This window comes from Vombatus ursinus, unplaced genomic scaffold, assembly GCF_900497805.2.
Source record: "Vombatus ursinus unplaced genomic scaffold, bare-nosed wombat genome assembly UNPS02014945.1, whole genome shotgun sequence".
Classification (NCBI taxonomy): Eukaryota; Metazoa; Chordata; class Mammalia; order Diprotodontia; family Vombatidae; genus Vombatus; species Vombatus ursinus.
The window spans coordinates 9,548,985-9,560,924 of NW_020954723.1; the positions used below are offsets into that span (position 1 = coordinate 9,548,985).

Consider the following 11,940-nt stretch of genomic DNA (forward strand, 5'->3'; position numbering starts at 1 on the left):
TAACATGAAAATATCTTAAATAATAGTCTCTGCTAGCATAGTATACTGAGTTTAGAACAAGGGTAGGCCTGGCTTTTCCTTGCTGCAACAAAGATACAGTTGAGAAGATGAAACATTAATTTATAGTTCCTGCAATCAGCACAGTTTCATTTCTTTCTCCAGGTCTATTTCACAATATGTGAATAAGGGTAAGAGTAGTGGTTTGTGGGTGGCATAATTGAAAGATGAGGTTTGGCAGGGCATTACAGGAATGATAGAGAAAAGGGATGAGGGATTCAAGTAAAGAGCCTACTATAGAGTTGAATCAATTTACCAGGTGAACAAGGAAGTCTTCAGTAGATGAAAAAATATATAACAGATGTTTAAGACACATAGAGTCATAACATAGAAGTCCCTTAAAATATTTTTAAATATCACACATCATTTAAAAATCTAAATTACCTTTGATTATATTTATCATCCCTTTATGTGTCTTCTTATAATATATGAAACCATACTCCTACGTAGGTTTGAAATGGAGTAACACCACGTGGAAGTGTTTTATCAAATATTGAATTAATCATGGCTCAAAGCACCTATGGCTAAATGAAATTACTGCCTTGCCATGACTACCTGACCTATATCCCTCAAAATGTCAAATTGATATTAGTAGATAACAGGCATGAAGCCTAGAAATGGGAAGACCATTAATCTTTTACTTCTATATGCTACCTAGGTTAAATGGGACACAGATATGTGTATGTCTGGAATGAGACATTTGTATTTAGTCCTGGACAACCTATAAAAACAAGCATTACCTGCTTCAAAATACCCTGTGAGTCATTGTAATTACTCTGTCTTTCAGTTCTTGCTCAAGACTGCTGCTGTATTGGATTAGGTAGTGGATGAGTCAATAACAAAGGCTACAGTTATTCAAAATGAGAAATTAAAGGGAAAGCAATATAGAAAATGAATAGCTATGTCTCCTTTCTGGTGGAGAAAGCATATAGTTAAATGATTGAGGTCCAAAACTTAATTTGGTGAAAGAAGACTCCCTTGAAACTCACAGTCCAATAAAGATCCTCATAAATATTTCCATGGTGGTGGAGGAGAAATCTCTCCTTTTCTAGATACCATATAGGGCAGAGGTTATTTAGAGTATAAAATGGTATAAAGATAATATAGTATTACTTTTAAATGTTGCATTATACTCTGCTGAAATACTGTTCATTTCCTTTTTACTTGAGTTTACTCCAGTTCAGAAGCATCTATTGAGATGCAGTATGGCATGGCAGAATAAGGGCCACTCAGAATGAGAAATAATAATAATAGTAACAATAATAATATCTGTGCATAGTGCTCTAAGGTTAATAAAAGGATTTTAGTAGATGCTATTATTATTGTTATTATTCTAAGAGCAGCTAGGTGGCACAGTGGATAGAGCATTGGGCCTGGAGTCAGGAAGACTCATCTTCCTGAGTTCAAATCTGGCCTCAGACACTTACTAGTTGTGTGACCCTGGGCAAGTCACTTAACCTTGTTTGCCTCAATTTCTTCATCTGTAAAATTAGCTAGAGAAGGAAATGGCAAACCACTCCAGTATTTTTGCCAAGAAAACCGCAAATGAGGTTATGAAGAGTGACTAAAAATGACTGACAACATTATTATCCATATTGTACAGATGAAGGGAACTGAAATTGAGAGGTTGCTCAAGGTCACACAGTTAGTAATTTAGACAGAATTTGAACTCAGGGTTTTTGTGACTCCAAGTCCAATACTCTATCTACTATGTCACGTAGTTGACCAAGGAAGCTAGCCTCTCCTGCGGCTTTTGCTAAATACTGGCTGTGTCACCCTGGGCAATTTGTTTAAATTCTTATGACCACAGACAACTCAATAAGACTTTAAGTTGCAGAAGCAAGTGCCAACCTATATCAATAAAAGGAATGTCCTTATCTGAAAGTTCTCTATATCAATGAAATCACAAATTCAATCTCTATCCCTACCCGCATTGAATCACTGCCACCTGAGACATCATATTGCCTCCTGAATGTGTAAAGAGCAGAAGCAAAGAAAATGTCACTCTATAGGTGGGAAGGAAACAAAGGTTATGTCTTAATTTCTGTCACCATAGATATGTACATTTTTTTCTGTGTTTTGAGAGTTCGGGGTAATAAACTACCAGGCAGACCAAGAGTGGAATCCCTTCTAGGTATTACTTCCAGCCAGTCCACTATAACAGCCCCAAAGGAACAACCTTTAAGACACAGCCCAGTGAGAATTGAGACCACTCATCCACCCATTGGCCATGCCAGGTGGAATGCTTTCTAGAGACTTCAATAAAACAAAATTTACTTTCCCCAGGGACTAATATGTTATAGAGGAGAGTATGCCCTCAAGTTTTCAGGAGAAATCTTTTTTGGTACTTGTTATATTTTTAAAAATAAATATCTATGTGTAAGAGTTAATCATTGTTAACTGGTTAAATGTAACTGGAATGCTAATAACTCTCACTAATAGTGGGAAGAACACACTGAAAGAGGTTTTTGAGCCAATAGCATTAAATAAAGCTAACCTCACTGCTCCCTCATTGGTACCCCTAGAAAACATTGAGGGTAATACATAGCCCTTAGATCTCTGAGAGTAAGATGGACTTGGCCTGAGTCCAGAAGCATTCCTATGCACACATGTAGCAAAACATACACAAAACAGAAACATGTTGTCCTTTCTTTGACACCACATATACCAAAATTGGAAAGATATAAAGATTAACATGGCCGATACATTAGGATGACACTCAGATCTGTGAAGGGTTTCACATTTATGTAGCCTGTCAGAACCTAGGCTTAGACAAGGGTGGGAAACATGCGCCCTTACAGGATTCAGTCAAAGGGCCACACTTGAGAATCTAGAGGACCACATGTAGCCTTAAGGCTGCAGGTTCTCCACCCCTGGCTTAGATCAACACTAAACAATATTCCTCAGTATATTACAAATGGATACATCAACAATATAAATGATGAAACTATTAAAAATTAGAAGAGAAGCAGATCTTATACCTCTCACAAATATGGGTAGGAGACGCACTAATCAAACATTAGACAGAAGCAATTACAAAAGTTAAAATAGATAACTTTGATTACATGAAACTCAAAAACTTCTATGCAGAAAATAAATTAACACATCTAAGATAAGAAGTGAGGTAAGTGAATGAGAAAAAAACAAATTCTTGTCTAAAATTTCTCTGATAAGGGTTTCGTATAGAAGATACACAAAAACACATATATACCTATATGTGTATATACACATGTTATCTATTATATATAAATGTAAGTATATATGTATGTACAAATGTATATATGTATATACACAATATATGTACATATGCCAATGTTTATATACATACATATGTGTATATATACACACGTATATAAAGTATATGTATGTATAAATGTCATTTATGTGTGTATATATATACACACAGCATTCTCCCACTATATAAGTGGTCAAAGAACATGAACGAATAGTTCTCAAAAGAAGAGTTGCAAGGTATTCACAACCACATGAATGTTCCAAATCACTAATAATAGCAGAAATGAAAATCAAAGCAATCCTGAAGTTTCACCTCACACTCTGCAAACTGGCAAAAATGACCAAAAAATGATAATAGTCAATCTTAATGGTATTTTGGAGTGATAGACACATTAATACGTAGTTGGTAGAGCTTTGAGATTGTATTACTATTTTGAAAAGCAATTTGAAATTATGAAAATAAAGTTACTATGATGTCCATATCCTTTCAATAAGATACTTATGTCCCAAGGAAGGTAACAATGAGAAGAAAGTCCCTATATACACCAATATATTTATAGCAGAGTGATGGCTGAGAATTGGACAAAAAATAGATGCCTATGTCAATTGAGAAATGGTTACACAAATTGTGGTACATAAAGGTAATGAAATATTACTGTGCTGTAAGAAATCACAGATAAGATGAACATGGAGAAGCCAAAAATATCTACTTGAACTGATGCAGAATGAGGTAGAAGGAAGAAAATAATATATACAGTAATTGCAACAATGTAAATAGAAAGACCAACACACCAAAAAAAAAAGTAATTTTAACAGAATTATAAAGATTAAACAGGGCTTGAATGAAGAGTTATGGGAAGATATTCCCAAATCTACCTGTTTGTAGAGGCGGGAAGACCACAGATGTTACACATTGGATATGTTTTTGGACTTTCCCTATTAATTGATTCAGTTGTGCTGAGTTGTTTTTTTTCTCTTTAAAAAATACTATTTGTTATATGGTATGGGTATATAGGAGATGGAGGGGTAAAGATACTGGCGACACCTATAGAGATATGGTAAACAGAAGACATAAATAAAAACCTAAAAAGATAAAACAGGTATATGTTAATCTTGCAAGAAGGGAAAGACACTAGAAGCTGAGGTGATCAAGAAAAAAGCCTTTTGTAGAAAGTGGTCCTTACAATGAGTCTTGAAGGCAGGTATGGATTCAGAGCTGGAGCTGGGCAAACTGTACATCTCAAGAATGGGAATTGGCCAGTGCAAAGATACAGAGACTGGAAATGAAATATCTTGAATGAAAAAGCAAATATAATTTGGATGGACTATAGAGTATATGAAAGGCAGTTATATGGAAAATTTTCATAATGTTCAGAAGGTTGAGGCAAGTTGTAAAAAGATCTAAGCAACAGAGTAGTTTCTATTCGGTTCTGGAGGCAATAGGCAGCCAGTGGGGTTTATTGAACAGGTATGTGACATTATCAGTCTTTCACTTTAAAGAAAATCACATTGGTAAATATGTGGGGAATATGTTGGATTTTTATTCTTATTTAAAAGTTGAAGAAACTGAGAATCTGAGAGAATAAATGATTTACCAAAGGAAATTTCAGATACATAATTTCATCCTCTAACTTCCTGATTCCAAATCCAGTCATCTATATGCAATCTTAAGGAGAATTCAGTTTGTAATTATTATTTATGAAATCTCCTTATTGTTTAATTCTAAATTCGGTATTTAGAGATCTTATATAAATAAATGTTGTGCTCTATTTCTTTTTGGCCAAAATTTTTGCACAAAAGCACATTTAAACAATCTTCTTAGTAATTCTTATTCTTTACATGTTTATGAATGGTTATTAACTATCAGTATGTTTCAATGGATGGCTTTCGTACGCTCCATATAAATAGTCACAAACTTAAATGCAAGTTAATTTCATTGTTAGAGAGAATAATAGCAATACAATTCTTTTAATGGTAAAAAAGGTAGAACTTTTGCCACAGTGTAATCCATAAATATTTACTTCCTAAAGGTGATGAAAATTTTACAAACTTTTGAGTCATGCTACAGTACCTAGAATTGGCCTCACTTAAAAATAGAAAACTCTGCAGGACTTCTTTTTATTATTGAATCTGTTTGAATCTGTCCTTTGTATGATGTGCCACAGCCCCTAAAAGAATGGACACATTTTAGTATTGCAGCATGTCTAATCAACAATGAGAACTGACACTTCAAAAAGAAAAGAAAAAAATCTTCATAAAAGTTCTAATACCCTTCTTGAGAAACTGACAAATGTATTTTGCTTTGCTGAAAGTTTCAGATAAGTTTTGAAGTTCCTGATAGAATGTTGAAAACATCGTGCTCTATTATACCGGAAAGTGTTGATAGCTGTTTACACAATGCCAAAGGGTTACAGAATCAAATTGCTCCTATTGGCCAAAATTCTGTTTCCACTAAGACAATGCCATAATTGCTATAAGCAATCTTTCTCTATGAGAAACTATGTGATCTTATAAAATAGCTAATAATCACTCAAATTGATATAGTAATTTGACAACTTGTAGATATTTTCTTCTTGATAACCCTGTAATACAGGGTAATACAGGCAGTTTTATTTTACAGATGAGAAAACAGTCATTTTAACAGACTCTCCCAAGTGGCAAAATTTGTCAAGAGAACAGCTGAGCCTTGAATCTTGATCTTATGACTGAATAATTAAGATTCCTTTCATTACACCCTGCTGCACCTTAATGAGGAAATTATAAAGGAGTACTTCTTGGTATTTTTTGCTTTTGTTTGCCCTATTTTTGAGCCTGAAATATGCTTTAATAAAAGCTATTTCACTTATTTATATTTGCTATAGATAAATATTAGTCTTAATTTTTGCAATCTTTGATCTAGCCAATTAAACTCTGGACTTTCACAGACTACGTTTCATGGACTCCCTATGGGAGAGATTCTAATGCTATCTTTTTTAGCTTACCCCCGCTCCCTCTCCCGCCCAGCCCCATGCACACACTCTTATTTTTTTTTTTTAATCTTAAGCTTCTGGATTTAACTTAGAACTGGGCACCTTAACCAGTCCAAGCAAGGAAAAACAGTTAGATAAAAGATTTAATTGAGACAGAAGAGAATAGTTTTTTTTTTAATGAAAACTGCATCAAACACATTTTTTTGAAAGAAGTACAATTTTGCTATCTAACTCCCCCATCCTGAGTAGTTTGGGAAAATAAGCTTCTTCAAGACTCATGATATCAACAGCAGTTGATGAGTAATATCGTCATATATTGAACATTTTCCTCCTTGCCTTCTCAAGGAGTGGTAGGGAGAAAAGGAGGGAGACAATATAGAACTCAAAATTTAGGGGAAAAAAAGGATGTTAATTTTTTTTTTACATGTAATTGGGAAAAATTGAAGTTAAATGTAAAAAAACAGAAAGGTCTAATACAACTCTACTTATAACAATACTATAAAATATATTCAATGCAATTCAATTCATCAGATATTTATTATTTATCTACTCTATTTAGGACATTGTTCTACATAAAAATAATATATTGATTTGAGGCATAGTGCCTCTACCCAAGCAATTTATAATCTAATAGAGAAGTTAAAAACATTTAAATAATTACAATAGGAAGTAGAATATGATAAATTAATAGAACAACTCAAAAACATATGGAAGAATGAGTAAGGGAGGGATCATTCTAAGTTGGGGCAACAGGGAGTGTTCCATGGAGAAGGTGCCACCTCAAGGAGGCCTTGAAAGAAAAGAAGAAAATCCATACTCAGAGGGAATCATTTTCAGACAAGATAGTGGCAGGAGAGAGCAAGATAAGATTTTAGATGGTTAGTAGTTTAGTTTGTCTGAAATACAGAAGAAATTGGAGTCATATTTTAGAATCTCGAATGCCAGCCAAAGAAACTTTTATTTTATCCATATAGGTAATGGAGAGTCATTCAAAATTTTTGATCAGAGGAGTGATATGATCAGAACTATTCATTAGGAAGGCATTTTGCAGTGGTTCAAAGGGTGGACTAGATAGAGGAGATAGTAAAGGTAGAGAGACTATTTCCAGAACTCTTACAATAGTCCAGGGGGAGAGATAATGAGGGACTTAGGTAGGAAAGGGACATAGGTGAGAGATATTGTGATAATTCAACAAAACTTGGCAAATGATTAGATTGCTTTCCAAATGAAAGACATAGACACCCTAGCTATTTTCTGCCCTCACAATGCTGCTGCTGCTGCTGCTATTCTATTCTCTAAGTTGGACCACCAGGGATCACAGAGACCTAAGTCAGTCAGCTATGTACTGCTTGGGACCCTAAGCCTTCATCATCAGTTCAGCCATTTTATGTCTTATCTTCATTTAAAAATATATATTTTACTTTCTTTAATCATTCAAGATCTTCCTTCTTAGCCTTTTACTCCAACCTTCCTCCTTCATTCAAATAGAAGACAAAAGAAAAAAGAAAACCCATCACAAACAGGTATAGTTAAACAAAGCAAATTTCTACCTTGTCCATGTTCAAAAAAAAAATTTCCCCAATCACCTGTCTATGAGAAGGTGACCAGCATGTTTCAACACTAGTTTTCTGGAATCCTAATTGGTTATTATATTGATAAGAGCTCAACACAATAGCACATTCCATCACATTTGTTTGCCTTAACTTCTTCAATCCTTCCCAATTTATGGGAACTCCTTCAGATTCCCATTATTTGCCACCTCAAAAATATATACATACATACATTCATTCATACATACATGCATATGTGTGTATATACACGTGTTACATCCTTAGAGTTTATTTTGCTTAAGATTAAATCTTTTCCTAAATCTACTTTCCATCTAATCCCTGTCCTTCCTTCTCCCATTTCCCTCCTTTATCCTTGTTGAGTGAAACATATTTCTGTGCTTAAATCTGTATATGCATTCATTCTTTCTTATAGTCCAGATGAAAGAGTGAGGTTCAACTGTCAGCTTCTTTCCACCCCCACCTTGTTTATGTGTGTGTGTATACATACATACATATTGGTATATATACATATACATATTTGTGTATGTATACATCATTTGGATACAAGCCTTTATCATTTGTCTTCTGGAACATCTTGTTCCAAATTCTCCACTACTTTATAATGGAGATTGCTAACTGTGACTCTTCAATGCTTGATTATTTTTTTCTGCTTGCAATATTTTTTTTCTTTGATCTGGAAGTTTTAAAATTTTGGCTATTATGTTCCTGGGAGTTGTCATTTTGGGGTTATTTTCATGAGGTGACAAAGATTCTTTCAATTTCCATTTTGCCCTGGGCAGTCCAGCGATTCTTAATTTTTTTTTTCTCCTTGATCTATTTTCCTGGTCCATTGAGAGGCTTAGAGGCAGTCTACTCCACTACTGCTGTCTGCTTCTGAACTTTTTCCTGATGGAAAGTCTCCTCTTTAGTCTTCCCTGGACCTGTGACCCAGGACTAGGTAGTGAGAGACAAAGCTGTTGTTTGTCTGGTACATGAGACTGCTCTTTAAATCTTTGGTACAAGAGGGTCCAGTGTGTTAAGAAAGTGGGGAGGGGAAAAATGAATGTGATATAAAAAGAAAAGGCACTGAAAATAATAAAATGTTGAAAGATAAGAAAGTGAAAAACCATTTTGTAAGAAATTATCTTTCTTCTAAGCATTGAGGACTGTATGTTCAAGCATTTACTTTGACTTCATTTCTGTGATTTATTTTTCATTTTTCCTCTCTGGGCCTCAGTTTTGTTTTTCATTTATAAAATAAAAATTGGACTAGATAACCACTAAAGACTCTTCCAATTATAACATTCTAAGACTCTGATTTAAACATACAATCTTCATTATTGTTAAAAAAAAAAAGCTTTAAAGGAGTAGCTTTGTCTTTAATATTCTAAAAATAATCATTTTTCATAAACCCTACATATATAATATATGATTTAAAATAGAGTGGACTATTTATTCCCAATTATAAAACTCATATAAAACATTTAAAATAAACAAAAACCCAGTTAATTGAATTAGCATTTTTACTTTCCAAAAGTCTGTATTAATATTGAGGTAGATACTATCTTGAGGCAACTAGGTGGCTCATTTTCCTGAGTTCAAATGCAGCCTCAGACACTTACTGTTGTGTGACCCTAGGCAAGTCACTTACCCTCTGTTTTCCTTAATCCACAGAAAAGGAAATGACAAACCATTCTAGTATCTTTACAAAAAACCCATGGACAGTATTGTCACGCTGTTGTCCACAAAGAGTCAGACACAACTAAATGACTGAATAACAAGATAATGTTTTGTATTAGTGGTTCTCAAAATGTGAGCTGAGGACACCTCTTTATCCTCAAGAACTTTCAGGGAATCTTCAAGGTCAAAGTTATTTTAATAATAATAATGACAATAATTCCTTTTAATTTCTAATATGAGAAATATTAATGGATATTACCAACATAACAAACATTCGTGGAGGAGGTCCTCAATATTTTTAAGAGTATAATTCAGTCTTGAAACTAAAATGTGCTTTAACCTACAAAGAAGAAATGACAGATGGTATATTCTTTGTTTTTTTCTATAGCATCACAGCATTTCAAAATGTCATTCCCTGCTTCTCTCAAGTACAACTTCTAAGACATTATGTCAGAGACAAGTTAATGCAAAGCAGCTTTTTGGTGGCTCCTTTTGTAAAAACACCGTATTTTACCATACCTTCGCCTATTATGTTTATGCATGTGAAAAGAACATTACATTATTCAATGTCACGAATAGGTTTAATAGTGCCAGAAATACACTACTTGATTCAGGTTTTAATTTCATTCTACTAAGTAATAAATCTGTTACCAAAATATCTTAAGCCAGGGGTTCTTCTCCTGAGGTTTGTGATTTTTTTTTTTATTTCAATCACTGTACTTCACTATAATTTCATTCCTTTGTAGTCCTATATATTTTAAACATTTAAACAACATTATTTCTAAAGGGGGCTCATAGTTTCATTAGTTAGCCAAAGGGGTCCATGACATATAAAGTTTAAGAAATACTGTTTTAAATAGTATTAGGGCCCTGGAATATCACAGAGATTGGTTCACTTCTTCCTTGATTCTTACTCTGATGAAATAAATTGAAAACATGAGGTCAGAAACTGTGTCTCATTCTTTTTAGTATTTTCCAGCAATGATCATTGCTCCAATAAATGTCTACTGAGTGATTTAACTTGATATCAGCTGACCTAGTGATGCTGTCATAGGGTGTAATTGAAAGGGAGGCTCATAACAACAATAGCTAGCATTTATATAGTACTTCAAGGATTGTGAAGTATTTTAAAAAGCATTATTTCATTTTATCTTCATAAAATCCTGGGAGATAAATGTTATTATTATCCCCATTTTATAGGTGAGGTAACTGAAGAAAACAGAGGCTTGGTGACTTTCCCAAAGTCACATAGTAAGTTTCAGAAGCTGGATTTAAATTCAGGTCTTCAGGGCTTTAGGTACCTAGCACTCTATACTCTAAACCACCTGGCTACCTCATATTTTTTTTTTGCTTTTTTGACTAGGCAATGGGATTAAGTGACTTGCCCAGGGTCACACAGCTAGTAAGTATTATATGTCTGAGGCCAGATTTGAAATCAGGTCCTCCTGACTCCAAGGTTGGAGCTCTATCACTGTGCATCTAGCAGCCCCTACCTCATCTTTTTAAATCCATGAAACTGCACCCAGTACTAATTCTTGATTTTCAAGATAAAGATGCACAGTTTACTTTTATTCTCTCATCTTCAACAATGATTTTCAACCTTTTCCAGTCTGCTGGACATAACAACCTGGTAAAAGAATCTCCAGATTACCTCTCTGGCCTCGTCCTTTTTGCCACAGAGCAGGAAGAATGAACCAGAGATCCCAAGACTGCAGGCGAAGATGTATTAATGAGCAATATCACAAATAGAAGTCATCATGGCATAATAGAGAGCTAGCCTAGAGGGCAGGAAGATCTAGGTTTAAGTCCTGAACCTCTCACATTCTGGCTATGTGACCTTGGGCAAGTCACTTAAATCCAATGTCTTAGGACTCTAAGTTGCAGAATATATCACTGATGAGTGAATGACTGAACAAATAGATGAAAGAAATGTAAAATGAACCAAATATTTGTAGTAAAACTATCTTAATCATCCATTTAGTCTCCAAGAACCACTTTTAGCTGGAAAATGAAGGCATAATAATTTTGTCTGCTATTATATAATTTTCTTTAAGTCTTCCCTGACAATTGGACTTCAAGCTGACCCTTGAAGATGATGGCAATTAGGAATCTACTGCTCTTTCAGGCAACATATTCCATTTTTAGATTGTCCTAATTATTAGGTTAATTTTTTTATGCTTTTATTTTTTTTTCTTATATTGAGAAGCAATATACTTCAACAAAAGTTCCACTCATTGTTTCTGGTTCTACCCTCTGGTGCCATATAAAATAAGCCTAATCTCTATTTAACAGAATAACCCTTCTGTTAATTGTTGTTTTGAAATTGTTTTATTATAGCATTAATAGTATTGAAATAATCAAATAAGTATAGTAAGGAGCAAAATCTTATATGCAAATAAGCCCACTAGCATTTAAAGTTAAATTAAAATTTAATGAAATTACTTAACATA

The 11,940-nt window shown here is 34.0% G+C and overlaps 1 non-coding gene across 1 annotated transcript; it reads left to right on the top strand.

The window, feature by feature from the left end:
• The first annotated feature begins 2,697 nt into the window (after positions 1-2,697).
• LOC114030207 lies at positions 2,698-2,804 on the top strand. Its single transcript, XR_003567563.1, has one exon. It is a non-coding gene; the product is annotated as a U6 spliceosomal RNA (small nuclear RNA).
• Positions 2,805-11,940: the final 9,136 nt, after the last annotated feature.